Source organism: Stegodyphus dumicola, chromosome 7 (genome assembly GCF_044657685.1).
Source record: "Stegodyphus dumicola isolate Sdum_Otavi_A_Nest chromosome 7, ASM4465768v1".
Taxonomy (NCBI): Eukaryota; Metazoa; Arthropoda; class Arachnida; order Araneae; family Eresidae; genus Stegodyphus; species Stegodyphus dumicola.
This window is the reverse complement of record NC_140774.1, coordinates 60,325,481-60,346,968: the sequence shown is the minus strand read 5'-3', so window position 1 is coordinate 60,346,968 and position 21,488 is coordinate 60,325,481. Positions and strand designations below refer to the sequence as shown.

Here is a 21,488-nt window from a genome sequence, read left to right as displayed (position 1 = left end):
AAAACCTTCCCTTCTAATGAGTAAGTGATTTCTTACTCACCCTTGCAGTGCCTGCTCCATCGCTCTCTCGTCTTAATCTTACTGACACGTCCACTTCTTCCCACTCGCAATTGTTAGTTTAAGCCTGATAGTGTTTGCGAACTGGTCAGAGTTAATTTCTTATCTTTTGTTGTGTTCAGTGCTTGTACTTTTTGGTTTTGTGTTTTTCGATACCGATTTAAAATGTCAGGAAAACGAAAGAAGGTTATGTTGACGATTGCGCAAAAGCTAGAATTAATTTCCAAAGTAGCAAATAGTGCTACAAGGCAGCAGATGGAATTGGATTACGGAATCGCGGAAACAAAGTGCCTGACATTCTAAAGCAAAAAGACAAACTGGTGAACTTTGCATCAATGTCGGACAGTGCTTCTGCAATGAAAACGTGAAAAACTATGAAGGGTTCTACCTTTGATGAGCTTGACAGAGTGGTTAGCTCAAGTTCGAAAAGAGGGTACTCCTGTAAATGGTCCTATCATTGCGGCGAAGGCAAAAACCTTTTTTGAGTTGTTAGGCATGAAAGGAAATTTTGATGCGTCTTCTGGCTGGTTGACTCGTTTTAAGCAGCGACATGGAATTCGAGAAATTGCACTTCATGGGGAGAATATATTAAGCGTAATAAGCTAAAATATTAAGCATTAGTTAAACATTTCCTGCTGTTTATTTTACATTTTATTGTACATAAAACGATTTTTCAAAATTTGAATGACTGTTTTCTTATTTGCTATACCCATTTTTAGCTTTTTTCAGATTATCCGCATTTTCTGTTATTCGTGGTGGCCGCGCCACCCAATTCCGCGGATAATCGGGAGTGTACTGTAATTAGAAAATATCTACTCATAGTATTGACAGCCTGAATTGTGCATGGGACTTTCATATTGATATGTGGTATGTCTCAACAAAGGATTTTTGAGCAGTTAAGGGAATAATTACATCCTACTATCAAAATGCTGTGCTGATCATCATATTGTTGAAATAATTTGTTTTTTGTGTATTTATGTTTTTCTGCATTTAAAACATATATTGATAGAAGTTTTTGTGCTAATAAAATTTATATTTCTTCATTTGAATATTAAGTAGTACAACGAATACTTATAGTGAACACTGCTATGTAAATGAAATTAAACATCTAAAATTAGTCCTTTTTGCAATAAATGTAAGAAAGTTTTAATTAATAAATGTATGAGGTGTGACACAAAAAATACAAGATTGGTCCAGTAAATCATTGTACTTACAGAATCAGTTCTCTGTGACATTATCACCTTCAAAGTAGTCCCCTTCATTCACACATTTCTGCATTCAGTGCTGCCATTGCTGGTAACAGTTCTGGAACAAGGTTTTTGGAATGCCTTTCAGGAGATTCTCCACTTTTTGCATGAACCTCTTCAATTGAGGTAAAATGGCTTCCCTTTAAGCAAGATTTAGTTTTAGGAAATAAAAAAAAAAGTCGCATGGAGCCAAATCAGGTGAATAAGCAGAATGCCCCATCACAGTAATGTTTTTGCTGATTAAAAACTGCTTGACAGATAGGGCCATGTGAGTGGGTGCATTGTCCTGGTGCAACAGAGATCCATCATTTCACAAATGTGGCTTTTTTCACGAATTCTTTTTAGTACTTAAGTGTAGTAGTGTTAATTAACAGTCTGATCACTTGGAACCTACTCAATCATTACAATTCCATTAATGTCAAGGAAGGCAATTAACATTGTCTTAAATTTTGATTTTGACATGTGTGCTTTGTCCCTTCTCTCTGAAAATCGCTTATGCCATTCAAACACATGTGCACAAGACAAAGTTTCATCTCTATAAACCTCAGTTAACATTTGAAATATTTCCGTGGCTGATTTCTTAAGTTTCACAAGAAACTTGATGTTGATTCGCTATTGGATTTTTACATTAGACATTTTTTCTTGCAGAATGCAGTTGCACATGTTCACTCAATGACGCAGTACTCCTAATTGGTGTGATCGGTTATGTCAAAAGTGGCCACATGGATAGAAGAGGTGTGGAATTACGTCACCAAAGCAGTTGTTGCCAACTCCACTCTTCTTTTGAAGTTACACAGTCTCTCTCTCTTTTTGGGGGGGTCACACCTCGTACAGATGTAAAAATATCAATTCCATAACAAACTTAAATTCATTTCATGTGTAAAAATTTTAAAGATCCTTTTAATATATTTTATGAAGCATTTTCTTAATGCTGTTAATACTGTTAATAACACATTTTATCTATATCAACAATTACATAAATATATACAATATGTTTTTCAAATGGCCTTCATGGAATTTTATAATATGATTCATATTTTCATAATATAAGTTTACAATGCCTCTTTCACCTTCCTGAAATTAAAAAAAAATATGTATTATTATTAAAAAATAATATAAGTTTACAATGCCTCTTTCACCTTCCTGAAATTTAAAAAAAAAATGTATTATTATTAAAAAACTCTAATGCTATTATATGCATTGAGATGAGTAGTGACTGTTGAAAGAGTTTTAAAACTATTTATTAAATTTTAAAATAGTTTAAAATTGATAGAGAACTTCAAATTTTTAAAAATGTATTAAATGTTTCTATGATTATTTACTTTACTGTCAGAGGAAACTCAGATCGTTTCAAACATAAGAATTTATAATACTTATAATTTAGTAAAAACAAATATAAATTTTTCTTAAGATTTTAGATTCTAAGATTTCAAGACAGCTTCTATACAAAAAGGTATATAACATTCGTATACATACGGAAATTCTAGCATGCAGTATTTTTATATTTACGTTTCATTTCTTTCTTTAACCTTGCTTTGCATACTTCAACCAGTTAGCTGTTATAGTAGCAACTTTCTCTTCAGTTACTCCAGGGAGATGAATTCGCACTATCTCTAAAAGATACGTTAAATGGAAAATTTACTTGTGAATTTTTAATTATAATTACTGCATTTTTAAACAGAAAGTCAATGATAAAAAGCATAAAATTTTTGCAATGAATCTTATCACCATTTTCTAAATATATTTTATCGCGATCATCTTAAATTGTGTTAATAATTGCAAAAGCAATTAAAATATAACACAATTATTATGAAACAATTAATTCTAAAACTGGAAAATTGAAAAAAGTTTTTTAATCAAATCTTCATTGAAGGTACTAGTTTACAAACTGGCGTTTACAATTTAATGTAGCAAACGTAAATATATAATTTTTGCAGGTAAATTTAAGTTTTAATTGAATGCTGCAATTAAGTATAGTCCCAAATCTTTACTGTATTACGACTATCATCTATGCACACAGCTTAGTTTCTAAAATTACGTGTGCAACAGCCTTATGAAGCTCCCATGGAATGGCGAACAGAAATGAATACGTAATAAATAATAAGGAATAATATAAAAAAGAATAAGCAATGAATAATTAAAATGTATTGCTGTTACTAATTTCACTTGTTAGGCATAGTCAGCACAAGCTAGCCCAGCTAGCATTTGAGTACAAAATTGCATAGGTGAGAGCCTTGAGAACCATATAGGTGACAGTACCACTTTAGCTCAGTTCCACCCCAGTTTTGGAGGAGAGCACCCTGTAGGATGGGTCCAAGGGTCTTCCAGTTCTCTTCTCCTACCATCAGCTTCTCGAGGGAACTTTCAGCTTGCAGCATATTTTGAGTGTCCCCATGAAGCACAGATCTATACATTTACAAACACACAAGCCTTCTTTGGGATTCGAATTCGGGAGCTTTGGTATGATAGTCAGAGTCACTAATCACTATCCCAGTTTGACAGTGAAACATAATATAAAAGAACAAAGCTTAATTTAATTAAACTCAATTAGTGACAAATGGATAGATAATAAACTAAGTAACAATGCATCATAAAAATTAAATAACAGAACAAATGAGGATTAAACATCATTTTGAGGATAAAAAAAAAGTAAACACTTTAAATAACATTTAGAATATTTGCAATCAGATAAAACTGCTACTTTATTTTGTCTTCTAATTCATTTAAAGTTTTCTTGACTTAATACGTTCAAACCCTAAATATATTCCTCTTCCTTCATGTATTTCAGTATGGAATATCTTCCCAGATGCTAATGTCTACCTGCGTTACTTCTTTTGGGATAGTCAGATATGTATTTAGTAGCACTTCACACTAGTGAAAAAAAGTTTCTTTTAACATGATTGTTCACCAAAGTACTGGTTTTATTTTACCCGATTCTTTCAATAATTAAGTTTGGTATTAATTAAGTAAGGTATGGCTTAATATAAGTCCTGCTCATGTATTTAAATTTAGCAGATTTCAGTTTATGAAATTAACCAAACATAAATGATCAAGATTATTTTCTAAATGATGATGTACGTAAAAATATATTTATAAATGTTGACTTGCGTACAATAACCTGCTATAACTTCAAGCATTTAAATGCCTTTGTTTTGGCACCTGCCCAAGTGTTCTCTTCAGCTAGTGTGTCCAACATCACCTTCTTCAAAATATTCATTATGATTTGGGAGTCTCTTCTACCACCAATATATTTTAATTTGTTGATCTAAAAATAAAAATTCTTTTTAATATATAAATGCATAACAAACAGGGTATCTTATTCTGTCATTTAGGAAAATTATTTCGTAACTTCACCATTTTCTTCAAAAGGTATGGAAATTATTTCATAACTTTTGAAGAAATCTACCTTTCCTCAAAATAAAATGTAAATGTAATGGAGCCTTATGTATAAAATCATAGTGCTTTTGCTGCTTTAAATTCGATATTCATATTTTACTACATTTTACGCAGTATACTGAAAAATAAACAGAAATAAAAATGTAACAGAACTTATTTTATAAGATGAAAATGTGGGAAAAAGGTAAAAAAATAAAGAAGTTACTAAAATTAATGTAAAAAATTATTACAGTCAAAAGTCGTTAATTCGGACACCCATAATTCGGAATGATCTATAATCCGGACCTCATAACTAAAAACTTTCTGCGCATGCGCCGCGTTGACACATGCGCATAGGCGTTTACGCGTGCGCGTAAGACCTTTTACGACTGCACATATGAGTGTGCGCAAGTGCAGAATACGTTTTCGCGTGCGCGTTTTATGTATAATGGACGTATAAGCTAAAATTATCTAATTATCTATTTCAGTTAATGTTGATGATTGCGTTGTTCCTTAATTTTCGAATTGGATCCGGCTTATTATTTTTTGCAGACTGTAAGAGCAATTTTATAAAAGTAAGCTTAAACTTTCGATTATATCAAATAGAATTTCCGATATATATTTGTTAATATGTAAAGGATCTAAAGCGAAAGTATGTTTTGAAATTCGAAATCTGTTTATCAATTTCACGCTGCTCGGCGGGGGGAACGCGCCGGCGGGCACGTAATGAATTGGAAGTTGATCTGTCAACACTATCCTTATCTTCAGCGCACATGTTTTTATTTTATTTGGCTTATAATTGAAGATCAGATGTTTTTATTTTATTTGGCTTATAATTGCTTACCAAATGTAGTATTTCATCTCGATATGCTCCGTCTTTGATATGATTTAAAACAAGTTCCTCGTCATTATGATTCGCTTCCGATAGCGAAGAAAAGTGACAGAGGTTATTGAAAACGAAAAAATTTCGATTGACAAATTAGTCGGTGTTCTTGACACAGCAATTATAGGACTTGAACAGCGGAACTTTGTAACTGAACAAGAAATTATGTCTGTTTAATAGAATTAAAGAGAAAGTATTATCACATGAAACGAAGCAAAACTTAAACAACTTACATTGAAAGAAATGTTTATTTAAGTAAACAAATAAATATTAAGCTTTTTCTTTTTGCAAATTTTGATACCCTTTAGATCATAACTTTTCTTTATTTCATAAATACGGTTTCATATTTTTAATTTTAGAATTTCTGCATGCCATCTTACGAGATTTAAACTGATGATCTATAATCCGGAAAAATCGATAATCCGGAATCGCCGAAGTCCCGACGAGTCCGGATTAACGACTTTTGACTGTATTCTGCAATACCACGAGAGCTTTGTCATCGAGAAACATTTGCTCTAAAACTTGAAGTTCCAATTCGGTTTTTAATGAGAATATATTTAAATTCTCAATTTTTTGGTTGAGCTTCAATTGCATAGTGAGGAGTTTTCAGCAAGTCTATCTTTTCTTCCAATATTTTTAATCTGCTTGATATAGAATTTAATTTTTTTTTCAGATTAGATGCTGAAATTCTGCAAAAGAGGAAATGTCAAGGTATTACATAATTATTCTAAAAACAGAACACTTTTAAAAAATTGACTGTCGGCAAATTCATAAAAGGTAATAATACCTTTATTAAATCTTTCTGATAAGTCTGCTTTCCGAGTATTATAGTTCTCAGAGCTGCAGTGAAGACTAGTTGTAACAGATGCAGAAATTTCTGGTTGAAAATATTTTGCCAGTGTGCACTCTTGTAGCAATGGCAAGTGCAGCTTCGCTGGCTTCTTTACTACAGTGTCTTCATCTGAAGAATTGGAGAATTGAAGTTGCCGGCGTTGTTTTCTTTGTTTCAGCATCAGATTCTACACTTTCGATGTCTGGAAACTCCAAAGCTCCAATGTCCAAACTCCCAATTTAACTTTTCTATGCCTTTTTTGTAAATAACTGGGAAAAAAAATTATATTTTCATTGAACTTTAAATTTCCACAATCAGTAATAAACAATAATTTAAGATAAAGCAAAATGTATTAATTAAATTGTAGAGACATTAGGTATATTTTGGAAGCAGGAAAGATGAAAAATGAGCAAACGCCTTCGCTGGGAATCGAAACACAGACCTTTGGAATATGTGCTCAGGGTGCAGACCACCACACCACGAAGGCATGGCAAGAAGGTGGGAGAAATGACTTATATACTTCCCCTTATAAAGAGTGACTGGGGTTCTTTTAGCGGACCTAATCGCCAAATCCTGGGTGTGGAGAATCATCATACACCACACTTTTAGTTCAAGCACCACCGTAGAGACATAAGGTATTTTGGGAAGCAGACAAGATGAAAAATGGGCAACGCCTTCGTGGGAATCGGACCTCTAAAATACGCGCCCAGCGTGCAGAACACTACACTACGAAGGCATGCTAAGAAGGTGGGAGAAATGCGTCTTATATACCCCCCTTTATTAACAGCAATACATTTTAAAGGGTGACACAATCGTCAAATCCTGGGTGTGGAGAATCATCATCCAACATTCTTTTAGTTCGGGCGCCACTGTACAGACATTAGGATTTTTTGATAGCAGAAGAGATGAAAAATAAGCAACACTTTCGCCGGGAATCGAACCACGGACCTCTGGAATATGCGCCCAGCAAGCAGACTACTACACAAAATTCTGAGAATTTCAGATATTTTACTACAATTTATTTAATAAATAAATCAATCAGAATTTTTATTTACATATTTTTGAAATGTATTATTATAATATTTCATTATTTTTTTACTGCAAAATTAAGGTAACTAAACAGATTTCATGCAAGACTTGTAATTAAATAATGTTAAGATTCAAACACCAAACTACAAACCTATACTAATAATTTATGGATAAATGTACTTAGAAAGGAAATGCATTACTATATTTTTTTTAATATTTTGGTACTGTCATTCATAACAGTATTTTCCGCTTTTTTAATCAGCTTTCTAAATCTGTGGTTCATGAAAACTTTTTGATGGTCTGCAGAAAAATTGGGACATTATATTTTTATGAAGATTCAGTTTAAAAAATAACGAGTAACAAGTTATTATGGAATATGGGTTATACTTTTTTTTTTTTTTTTTATTTTAGCTTTTACTTTTAGTGAAATTCCTTCTGAATTTATTTATAAATGTTGACTTACGTAAAATAAACTGCTATAACTTCAGGTATTTAAACAACTTTCTTTGTTTTGGCAGCTCTTCACCCAAGTGTTCTCTTCAGCTAGTGCGTCCGACATCACCTTCTTCAAAATATTCATTATGATTTGGCAGTCTCCTCTACCACCAATATATTTTAATTTGTTGATCTAAAAATAAAAATTCTCTTTAATATACATAAATGCATAACAAACAGGGTATCTAATTCTGTCATTTAGGAAAATTATTTCATAACTTCACCACCTGTACTAATAATTTATGGATAAACTTACTTAGAAAGGAAATGCATTACTATATTTTTTTAGTATTTTGGTACTGATGTCATTCATAACAGTATTTTTCGCTTTTTAATCAGCTTTCTAAATCTATGGTTCATGAAAACTTTTTGATGGTCTGCAGAAAAATTGGGACATTATATTTTTATGAAGATTCAGTTTAAAAAGTAATGAGTAACAAAACTTATTATGGAATATGGGTTACACATTTTTTTAAAATTTTAGCTACTACCTTTAGCGAAATTCCTTCTGAATTTATCGACTTTTTAGCTACTTTTGCAGGGGTTTTCAACCAGTGGTACGCAAGAGAGAAATAGGTGGTACACAAAGTATTTTTAACTATTAAATTCAAAAATTAAAAAGCCAACATCCTGATCGAGTTTTTTCTCCAACACTCGTAAATTTATGCGATCTGAGCTTTGTTCAGGAGTGGTGGTAATAGTGGTACTAAAGGTTTTCAATATTTGTTTAGATGGTACGCATTAGTCAAAAGGAGAACCACTGATCTAGCGACATTTGAAAGTGAGAGTTGCCATCTATGGATATGCTGCTGTTATCAATAACAGCGCTAACTGCAATTCTCTTTCCTTTTGAATTACAAACATATGCTATTGTGGTCGTTAATAACACAGTTTTAATCCATGTCAATAGGCACCTTGAAGATTTTTTTGAGAACCATCTGCATTCTTGTTTATAATTGCATCACTGGAAGTTTCCATTTTTGTTTTTCTAACAGTTGATCGATGGCGCCATTACTGAGTTAGCGATAATTATTATGTTTACAATAATTAAAAATTGGCAATATTACACTGTCAGTTTATTGATATTGCTCTGCGTTTGCGGGTTAGTTCTTGCTTTTCGTGAAGTTCCTTTTCAGTGATATGGAAATGTGAACCTTTCTGTACAAGAAAGTAAGATTTTTGTACTTTTAATATAATTTTTCAATGTGAACGAAATATGTGTAGTTTGCTGATTATTACTGTATAAATGTATTTACCTTTGTTTTTAATTCATATCTGTGGTCATCCAAATATAAAATTATACATGTAGTGGTCCGTGAAGTTCTGAGAGTTGAAAACCGCTGTTCTAAATTATACAGTGAGAAAAATGAGCGTCAAGAATAAATTTGAAATATAGAAAATATCATACTTTCGGTTTCAAAAATTCGGAGAACCGGATCCAGTTGCCAAATTTCTGATCTGGGGCTTGATGTGATGCAATGATTTTGTTTAGTTTAGTTTGATCATTTCCTCATTTGGCCAATAACATTTATCCTTATTGGCTGAAAACCAAAAATTGTGCACAATTTGTATGCCATCATCAAATTCAGGGATGTAGAAGAAACTCACGATGAAGCTAAAATAATTATTTTAGATATTTTAGTTAAATCTAACTTACAATAAATAAAACAGCATAATATTTCATGCAAAATATTTCAGATTTAAAACAGAAGTTTAGAGAAGAACAATTTACAAATAAATTTGAGTTTTAATACAGTTTATACCTACGCTCATTATACACATGACTGTACTTTTTTAATTGCTTCAGATTTAACAGTTTTGGGGAGTAATTCTTTTTCACTTTGAGTAATATGGTTAGAATGGCATTTCTTCGAAAAAATTAATTGGAAGAAATATTCTTGATGGATACTTATAAAAAAATCTTTTCTAATCGTAAATCATCATAAACAGAAAGTTTAAACTTAAATGATCAAATTTTGTTTATGATCATAAACGATGTATTAACAGTCTTGAAGGATCTTAACTTCTATATATGAACATAAACAGGGATTAAATAAATTTCATAGTATCTATGATATTTTCTTTAGTAAACACCGGCAAAATAAAAACTGCCCTAACTGTCTACTTAGAATTTTATTTATTTTATCACTGTATGTATGATGATGTATCTAAATTAAAATTCCAGCCTGCTATTTAAAAAGAACTTTGCCTTTATCAGTTAACCCTTGTACATTTATAAAAACAAATTTAATTGGTAATAAGAGGGGGAACATGTATTTAATGGGTTTAATTATTTCGAGACTACCTTTAAGGAGCAACTATGCAGAAAATATTTCACATGAAGTAAAGTTGCAGCACTTAGTAATAAGATCACATTCATTATACTTTGGAGAACTTTTCTTTCCTTAAATTATTGGCATATCTTATTTCATCTGCATATACATGTGTATGAATTAAAAATGTATTTAACCTTTTCCTGGGGACATATATGTCCCGAGCAAAGTGTACGGCACCTGGGGGCCTGGGACAGTTTTTCCTTGGTTGCAGGTAGGAATTCCTACGCTTGAGGCTTGACGACTATTTTACGACACCCTAATAAGTGCGTTCTTTTGTGGGATTCCGCTTATGAGTAGAGGTAATTGTCCATAATTTGAACCCACGCGGCTTGTTTACGAATTCGGTGTCTTCCGGGAAATATTTTCTTAAGAAAAGAAGAAAAGAAATACATTTCATATATATCTATCTGAATATTTACAACATTAATTGTGCTTTGATTAAGAAATCAATATGCTTTACAGGATTCAATATGCTTTCTTAGAAATAAACTTCATTTCATTATTAGAACGTAAAGAGTATAAAAGATGAAAGAGTGTGTCCACTCTAATGAACATATTGGGATGTAATTTAGCTGTGAAACTACTGAAGTTAAATGATGAACATGTTATTTAATAAAAACTGAATATATTTAAGATATGCTACCAGCTCTGATATTTCAAGACTTTTGGATATGCTTATCTATGAAGATTAAATCACTATTAACTGACAAATTATGGTTCTGGTAAAGCATATATCATATTTGGAATCGTAGAAAGGAAGTTCATTGTTTTTCTGAAATGTAAAGAAAATAACACTGAACAACTGTAAGTGCTTAGTGTAATAGACCTACTGAAATCTAATTTAGCTATAAAACTGCAAATGCTAAATGATGCTGAACAAAATTTAGCAAGAACTGAATTTAGTAAGATATGTTACCAGTAATGATATTTCAAGACTATCGAAAATGCCTAACAATGAGGTATCATTACCTGTTCTAAGGTGTAACGCTGAATTGAATAAGTATACTTTTATTTCCAGGAAACATACCTTCAAGTGAATTGAAAATGCCTAACAATGAGGTATCATTACCTGTTCTAAGGTGTAACGCTGAATTGAATAAGTATACTTTTATTTCCAGGAAACATACCTTCAAGTGAATTGCTTGAATTAATCAAATTCAATTTAAAAAAATCACTATTAACTGATATTATAGTTCTGGTAAATCATATATAATATTTGGAATTTTCATTGTTCAGTATGCATTCTTAGAAAGGAAGTTCATTGTTTTGTTGAAATGTTAAGAAAATAATAATGAATAACTGTAAGTGTTTAGTGTAATAGACCTACTGAAATCTAATTTAGTTATAAAACTGCAAATGCTAAATGATGTTGAACATAATTTATCAAGAACTGAATTTAGAAAGATATGTTACCAGTTATGCTATTTCAAGACTATCGAAAATGCCTAATAATGAGGTATCATTGCGTGTTCTAAGGTGTAACGTTGAAATGAATCCAATAAGTATACTTTTATTTCCTGGAAACATACCTTTAAGTGAATTGTGTGAATGTGTGTTTATAGTTCTTTACATCTAGTTAAATACAGTGAAACTTACATAAGCCAAAACTGAATGGATTAAAAAAATATCTTAAAGTTGTATTTCAAATTTTACATTTTGTCATATTAAAGACTGATTACCTGGGTTTCCACTGATGGTTGGACTTAATAAAATATGTCTTGAACAGGCAATTTTTTTTTCTTTTGGGAAAAAGCATTTAATATTGATTTTCTTATATTAGTATGTATTTTTAACTGTGAAGTTTGTGCATTTAAAAATTGTAATGCAGATTATTATATTTTCAATTTCATTAAAAGTATTTTTTTACAATTTACTGCCTGATTTTATACATTATATGTATGAATAATAAATAATTATTGTAAATATGCTATGTAACTTATATTGTGATCTTTATATTGAAACAACTTATATATGTATGAGTCATGCATCAACTCATGGCAATTGAAATTGAATTGTTAGTAAGAAATTAATGATAATAAGATGCATTTATGTATCTAATAAGATATATTATTGATGACAGTACATAAAATTAATCAAAACTGTAAGATATATGGTTAAAAGGTACTATTCTATTTTCGGAACCAGATTTTGTATGGAGGGATGTATGTATTCATGTTACGTGTGTATGCACACACACTTATACACATGTGCATAGGCCCACCAGTGGCAGAGCGGTAAAATCCTTGAACACTGAATTCGAATCCAGGCAAATTCTTTGGCTTCATGGGCGTTTTCATGGTTTTCCCCATTTGTAAAGTGTATACCAGCCAGTTTCCTTTAGAAAGTCCTCCACAAAGGCATCCCTTCCCACAGGCAGATAGACCTAGTGTACTTTGCCATACTAAACTAAAATGAAACCCAAACCACTCGTGGATACATACATTACATGTCTGAATCCTGTCCCAATAACAGAAAAGTACCGGTTAAAATTGGGCTTTTAAAGATATGTGAAAAGAGTTTTGAATTAAAATCCAGACTATGATTTCATTATCTTGTAATAAATACATTGGACTTAAGATTGCACTGTAACTATTTAATATGAGTTCCACTAAGCTGTCAATAATGCTTTACATTAAGTACTGAAATCAAGATCAGAATGTTATGAATTAGTATTATCGTTCACATAAGTGCTTCACATTTAGAAGTCCATTCTATTATCAATAATTTAATATCCATTCTTAATAAATAAGAACAATATGATACTTATTATTACATTTATTCATTTACAAGTTCTATGAATTGCAATAATTTCCTTTTCCAATATCTTCTTTTACAAAATACTTTCAGTCTATAATTCCTTTTTTAAAATGTTAATTTCTCTTCATCATAAGTAAAATATATGCACACATTATTGATGAAAAATTATCTAATTAAAATGTTCAAAGTATATGTTACAAAAAACAAACATATTGACGTCTATAATACATTTATTAAAACTTATTTATTTGCTACACTGAAATAATCAAAAACAGATTTCTAAGAAATCGTGCAACATTTATTTTGCATAAAAATTACTTTATATATGTTATGGTGAAACACCGAAATCTGGAGAATGTCAACATTCACATAGTCGCTTGATGTATGTCCGAAATATTTTCCAAATACTCTTATTTCTGACTTACACCGGTAAATGTCGACATTCACCATGTGCCAATGGTGAATGTTGAACATATAAGAATATTATATTTTCTTCTCCGTAATTCAGTCTCGAAAAAACACACTTGAGACTTAAAATAAGAACTTAAAACACACAGTACATTCAAAATGAGAAAGGAAAGTAATAGAAGTTAAAAACTTAATAAATTATGTGATTCCAATTTTATTTATTGCAACAACATAAACTATTATTACCTTTTGAATTGCACAAGAGGTCCTTGCTTTTACAACTGCATTTATTTGTGGAACACTTCCTTTTGCAATGACAGCATGTACATATACTCCTCTCTTTTCGACCTACACCAGAGTATATCTGTGATTGTCGACATACACCGGTGAGGGTCCGAATGTACAAGAATTGGGCTTTTAAAGAATGTAGTGCAATATTCGATCTTTCACCAACGCATTTGGTGAATGTTGATATTCTCCGTTGAAAGTCGACATTCTCCAATTTCGGTTTTTCACGGTAACATATACGTAATGATAACAAGTTATCTTTTATTCAGACATTTCATGCTAACCTGTTTTTATTGCATTCGAGTTTTAAAACTAAGTATTTTTAATGATTTTTCTACTACTGTTTCAAAATTCAAATTTTTATGCCAGTCAGAAATGATTTTCTTCGAGTATACAGAATTAAATTATTTATTTCTGGATTAGTCATCGAGTAATTTAAAATATAATACTTAGTACTATTACAAAATTTAAGAACTCCAACTTTTAACATGCTGCTTTTTATCACATAAAAAAATTAACCAAAATGTAAACTTGTAATATTGAAAAATTTCTCTCTTAAGTAAAATTATTGCCACTACATAATTTCAGCACAAACTAAATATTACAGTATATAAAAGAATACAGTGTATTGCCTGTAAAATTAATTATACTTACAGATTAACACAACCGCCTTAGCTCAAATTTACATGAAAATGTAAAAATTATTCATTGGGTGCAAGTTGATGGTTTTCACAACTTTTCTTAAATAGATACCCAAATTATTGATATCTATCATAAGTTGGCTAAGATTATCAAATTATGAAAAGAAAACATACTTTAGAATTTGAAATATAAATTTTAATTATTAAATAAGGAAATAAAGCATGTTCATCTCCAATCTTTCTGTAATTGGTTTGCCCTATTCTTTTCCCCAAGCGGTTTGTTTTTACTTGAAAAAAAAAAATTAAATAATTTCAGAGACTCGGCATCACACAAACTTCAGCAGCATCGGCTATCTACCAAATGCGTTTCCTTTTTCTTTCTTTTAGAAATTTTGTATTCCTGTAGAGTTTCCACTGTAGTTTTTTCCATTGTTGATAAATTCCAAAGAGCATATTTTAAAATTAAAGCAAAAAATATCACAATTTGTTGAAACTTGAAAAAATGTTGAAACTTGAAATACAACACAAAGAATGTATACAAAAATGGCGACATTGTTCTATTAAAGGATTGTTATGAGCATGGTTGCTAGAGTTTGGCACATTTTAAAAATTTGACGAGTTCTACTGAGGTGGTTGCAAGTAATAAATTAATTGCATTGTAATATGTGCATTTTTACTGTTAAGAATATAAAATTTTTGCTTACAATAAATATCTGAATATGCTAATTATTTATTTGCCCTCTTATGTAATTTTGATAAATTAGACACTATTTATTTTACATCAGTAATCTTCAGACTAATTTTAAATTTAGTTTCAGTGTGAATTTCTTTTGTTCTCTGCTTTCTTATGTTTAAATTGACGTCATGTAAAGAAACATAAAAAATAAAACTATTAAAAAAATATATGAAAAGCAAACAAATGAACAGATATGAAAATTTATCAGTTCAATTTCATAGATATTCAATACAATAAACAATACAATAAAATTACCTAAGTTAATTAATAGGTGAAACTAATGAAACGTACAACTTCACATACAGGATCTGTCAGAAAAATACATAGAAACTTTATAGATAATATCTATATATTGGTTTCTAAGTTGAATTATCTTTATAATATGTAGTATGATGTTCGTACTCTCGCATATATGTAATACATGACAGTAAAACAAAATGGATTTGGAGGACTCTGAGATGTTGCGTAGTACAAGAAATCGATTAGGCTAGAGGACCTTCATCAAAAAATTATAGCAGAATGTGCAGCACTCACCTCAGACACATCGACTAAACATTGTTCAAATAGCTGCTCAGTATTGTGCTATAACTCTAGCTGTTAATGACTACCGCTGTGACTGAGCAATCTAAGTAACTGTACAGGTACATATTCATAAATATTTTTATTAAACCTAGATAGCCTCTGATATGTATGATTTAATTATAATTAAGTTCAATACTAAAGCACAAGAATTTTTGGCTAATCTTTCGAATATGGTAACAGGTAGTTTGGCGACATTTTGGTAAGACGATAAATGTTACTAGCTAGGACTTTAGCAGTGTACATGGATAAAGTCAAGAGTGTGCACAATGCCATTTTTGTGCAATTCTGGGATGTTTTTTTAAGTGAAAATAGGTTGACGTGTACATGGATACCGTGTATGTGCAATTCTTAAAAACGCGGCAAGCGATTCTGTACTTTCTCCCAATTTCGCACCTAATCTTCGTCATGATTAAGCACTTTTGTTCCATAAAAGTTCTAGCATAAGCGTAATTCGGCTAGCAGATTGTTGGAAAAAAATGTTGAGTTTTAAAAAAAAAACTGCCTTTACTTCGTGAAAACAAAATGGCGTCCAAAAACAAAAACTAGCAGAGTTGGTCGCCAAATTTTCACCAAGTTACCATAATCCGAAGATTAACCGAATTTTCTTTTATTTTTAAAGTGTGTGCATTTTTTTGATAAGCTGTTTATAAATATAGATGAATTTTAGTTTAATAGGACCGAGGGCCAGACCACCAGCACCTGAGTGGTAAAGTCGCTGAATACTAGATATTTAGCCCAGGGTTCCAATTTTGCCGAATGCATGGGCGCTTTCATGGTTTTCCTCAAGTGTAATGTGTTTAAGAGCCAGTTTCCCTTTGAAAGTCTTCCATAAAAGCATCCCTCCTGTTAAGCAGATAGCACTCGAGTGCTTTGCATAAATAAACCAAACCAAACCGAGGACAAAAAAATCACTAAACCAAGGGCACTAAATCATGCTACTTGGCCGGTCAAAGGGATAATATTAAGAACCTAAAACAGTATTAAAATTAATACGCTGCATTTTTGTGGATGCCAATTGCCTCGTATTTAGCACACATTTCTAATTAGCATCTATGTTCCCCGTAGCCTTTTATTATTTCAGCAAAGGATCTTTTGTCAAATTTGTGACTACCATACATTTTTCTGTAAACTTTAAAACTGTGTAACTTTACGTTCCCTTAAGTCAAGGATGAATATTCCATAACATGTGAAGAAAACATCTATTTATTTTCTCATATGTCGAACCTTTTTCAGTATTATACTCAAATATAAGACTTCATACTATATTTAAAGTTTATATATATATATATATCAATAAACCAGAGCCTGATCTTTACATTAAAAAAAAAAAAAATCACATCACAGGAAACGAAATTTGAGATTAACACTACATTCAAATTTATATAATTTTAATTTCTGCTTCAACATTATTCATTTCCTAGATTAAATCTTAACATGGACTATTTAGATATGTTATGTTCTACAATTCCTTACCTACAAAAAAAGGGGCTCACCAGCATCAAGCGGTTAAGTCGCTGAACACTGGTAGTTCGGTCTGAGGTTTGAATCCTGCGAACAGGCTCGCTGCATGGATGTTTTCATGGTTTTCCCCATGTGTAATGTGTATACAAGCCAGTTTCCCTTAGAAATTCCTCCATGAAGGGATCCCTCTGCTTAGGCAGATAGCCCTCAAGCTATAAATTGCTATAAATCACATAAACCAAATCAAACCTTGCAAAAAAGTTAGGAACAGATTATCATTTTAACACAGTAAACTTTTTCCTTGTCATCACTTCTGAAACTGACTACTTCTCCTCAATATACAAATTCTGATACTGAACATCTTTTTGAAATGACAAGCTTTACACAAAATTAAAATCATGTAGAACTGCTGGTGGTCATCGTAGAGAGGGTTCACTGTATTTATTAAAGGTCAGAAATTTATTCAACTATTTCTAAAAATGCAAATTAATCAACAAAATCTGATATTAAGTACTTTGTAAGCATAATTAATAACAACTTCCAAGTTTGATTTAGTATATATGATTACAGTTTATTACACTAACGAATGTCATTTGCTTGACAGATATGAATTTCTTTTGAGGAGCTGTTTTGCTTGGAGGGTTGGTTTAGTTTGTTTCATTATGTATGTATTTGTGTATTTTTAATTATGGCAAAGCACACTAGGCCTATCTGCCTAAGGGGAGGGATGCCTTTCGTGGAGGACTTTCTAAGGGAAACTGGCTCGTATACACGTTACACATGGGGAAAACCACGAAAACGCCCATGCAGCCAGCCTGTTCGCGGGATTCGAACCTCGGACTGAACTACCAGTGTTCAGCGTCTTTACCGCTCAGCCGCTGGTGGGCTTGTTTGATTATGGAAAGCATACAAGGTCTATGTGGGAGGGATGTCTTTGTGGAGGATTTTCTAAGGGAAAAACTCTCATATCCATGTTACACATGTGGAAAACCAGGTAAGTGGTCATGCAGCCAGCCTGTCCAACTGAAATCAAACTCAGATCGAACTATCAGCGTTCCAGTCACTTTACCACTCAGCCGCTGTTGGGCTGTGTGGGGAGGGCCATGAAGGTTAGGTTATGTAATTACTGCAAAGCCTCGAGGGCTAACTGCCTAAGGGGAGGGATGCCTTCGTGGAGGACTTTCTAAGGAAAACTGGCTCGTATACACGTTACACATGGGGAAAACTACGAAAACGCCCATGAAGCCAGCCCGTTCACAGGATTCAAAACTTGGACCGAACTACCAATTTTCAGCGACTACCGCTCGCGCTGGTGGGCTCGAGGGCCATGAAGGAAAATAATTACATGCACTGAAAACTGAATTCTAAACTAAATGTATAAAGAAAGCAATGGAAATTCACTTATCAACACTAGTTCTTATTAAATTAAAATACTGCTTAAAATAAATTTATAAAGCTATTGAATGAAAATTTTCTGTTAACATATTTCAGACATGTGTAAGGAGTAACAGATTAATTATTTCTAATATTATTAAGTAATTTTCAGTTAATCTTTGAATTATGGTAAGTTGGCAATTTTTTGGCGACCAACCCTGCTACAGCAACCTGCTAGTTTTAGTTTGGACACCATTTTGTTTTCACGAAGTAAAAGTTTTTTTTTTTTTTTTTAACTCAACATTTTTTTTTGAACAATCTGCTAGCTGAATTACACTTCTGCTAGAACTTTTATGGAACAAAAGTGCTTAATCATGATGAAGATTAGCTGCGAAATTGGGAGAAAGTGTAGAATCGCACACTGCTTGCCGCGTTTTTAAAAATTGTACATACACGGTATCATCCATGTACACGTCGAACTATTTTCACTTAAAAAAAATCCCAGAATTGCACAAAAATGGCATTGCGCACACTCTTGACTTTATCCATGCACACTGCTAAAGTCCTAGCTAGTAACCTTTATCGCCTTACCAAAATGTCGCCAAACTACCTGTTACCATATTCCAAAGATTAGCCTAATTTTCTTATAAAGGAATTAAAAAATAAAAACAAACAAAATCTTCTTTAGAGAAATTATTCTACTATTAAAAATCATATACTACTGGAATTAACATCCCACTTTATCCAAAATTAAATAAATGCATTTTTAATTGAGAAATCAAGTTGTGCAGAAATATTAAATATGAATACATTAATTAATCTTAATTATTTAAAAAACTGAATGTGAAGATGGGAAAAATTAAGAGAAAAAAGCTTTGTAGATTATTTGCTAGGAAATCTGACATTCTGAAAAATGAATACATGCATACACACGCACTCACTCATATTTATATGTATAAAACAGACACATATTGATAGATATAATTCACATATGATTAATTATATATTGAAAATATATGTATGTGAGCAAGCGTATGTATACACACTCAGGCATATAGTGAGAAATTTTGTAATGTTTGAGACATAAATTTATATTCCTTCTGGAACAGTAAGGAAATAATACTTTAAAGGAAAATTTAAAAAATAGTGTCACTAGAACAAATTTACGTTGCAAAGTAAAAATGTTTTTCATTCAAACAACGCACTTCCTAACGCCGAATAACAGAATGTAAACAAACGTCAGAAATGTGACATCACTCATGTGGGCGGAGTTAATGGTGATCCTTATCTGGATTGTCATTGGCCAAACTTAAGCTGTTGTCCTACCAGTGTACATTTTGCTTATATGCAAACCGGCAGAGAGTGTGGTATTCATTCTTGCTCTTGACTGTTGCGGTGTGCGCTTCAAAAGTAAAGCACTTTTGCTTTGCTTATTTTTGTAGCTCTTATTTAATATTTTACAATATTCTTTTAGATGTTATTTAAAATTTTACACTTTTCTTTTCAGAATTTACGAGTTATTTTTTTCAGGTTTGACAAGTTAATTTTTTTTTTCAGGTTTTCCTTTCAGATTTTGCGGTGTGCGCTTCAAGTAAAGCATTTTTTCTCTGCTTATTTTTGTAGCTCTTATTTAATATTTTACAATATTCTTTTAGCTGTTATTTAAAATTTTACAATATTCTTTTCAGAATTTACGAGTTATTTTTTTCAGGTTTGACAAGTTAATTTTTTTTTTTCAGGTTTTCCTTTCACATTTTGCGGTGTGCGCTTCAAGTAAAGCATTTTTTCTCTGCTTATTTTTGTAGCTCTTATTTAATATTTTACAATATTCTTTTAGCTGTTATTTAAAATTTTACACTTTTCTTTTCAGAATTTACGAGTTATTTTTTTCAGGTTTGACAAGTTAATTTTTTTTTTTTCAGGTTTTCCTTTCAGATTTTGCGGTGTGCGCTTCAAGTAAAGCATTTTTTCTCTGCTTATTTTTGTAGCTCTTATTTAATATTTTACAATATTCTTTTAGCTGTTATTTAAAATTTTACAATATTCTTTTCAGAATTTACAAGTTAATTTTTTTTTTCAGGTTTTCCTTTCAGATTTTGCGGTGTGCGCTTCAAGTAAAGCATTTTTTCTCTGCTTATTTTTGTAGCTCTTATTTAATATTTTACAATATTCTTTTAGCTGTTATTTAAAATTTTACAATATTCTTTTCAGAATTTACGAGTTATTTTTTTCAGGTTTGACAAGTTAATTTTTTTTTTCAGATTTTACAAGTTATTATTTTTTTCAAATTTACAAGTTATTTACTATATCTTTTGCTTATCTGTGAGCTAATTTAAGATTTTACAATATTCTTTTCAGGTTTTACAAGTAAATTTTTTCAGGTTTTCCTTTCAGATTTTGCAAGTTAATTTTCTGTTTATTATCGTGCTTAACTTGATTATTATTTCAGAAGTAATAAGGCATATATATTCAGCACTGTTTTTATCCTTAATTAATTACTGGGCGTTATTAAAGTTTGATTTTTTACTTTTTGGGTAACAAACATTTCCATTAATTACCTTTTTTTCTATGTAAAAACTCTGGTTTGGGAATACTTACTTCGAGTACCAATTTTTATTTTTCATAGGTACAGAAGAAACTGAAAAGTATTTTTTTTTTTTTTTCAAAACTTTCTTATGCTTGGTTGATTTTAAATACAGCATTATTGATATATATTTCCGTACAATAATTTTGGTTTTTTGTTATGAATATTATGCGCTAAGTTATACAGCTGCTATTTACAGCATATTTATATATACACACCATGATAATGACTCTGTGTATTGATGCAATTTAAAAATCATCTAAATATTACTGTTTTTTCAAGTGTTCCTATTTAGATTGCCATTTGTATTTTTCTGATAACTACAGAGTTCTTATGTTGTTAAACTAATAACACTAAGAATATTTTATATACTAATATGTCATCGATAAGTTCTAGGTTTTGT

General features: G+C 31.2%; 1 long non-coding RNA gene across 2 annotated transcripts; it reads right to left on the bottom strand.

Annotated features, from left to right (window-relative positions):
• Positions 1–447: 447 nt before the first annotated feature.
• LOC118202349 (uncharacterized) lies at positions 448–20,753 on the bottom strand. 2 transcript variants are annotated; one of them, XR_015042058.1, is made up of 6 exons: positions 19,548–20,753; positions 9,327–9,533; positions 7,887–8,051; positions 6,350–6,663; positions 2,814–2,917; positions 448–2,378 (listed from the first exon to the last, which is right to left on the bottom strand). It is a non-coding gene; the product is annotated as an uncharacterized LOC118202349 (long non-coding RNA). The 2 variants fall into 2 exon arrangements; XR_015042059.1 differs by lacking the exons at positions 448–2,378; positions 19,548–20,753 and adding exons at positions 2,421–2,447; positions 10,389–10,522.
• Positions 20,754–21,488: the final 735 nt, after the last annotated feature.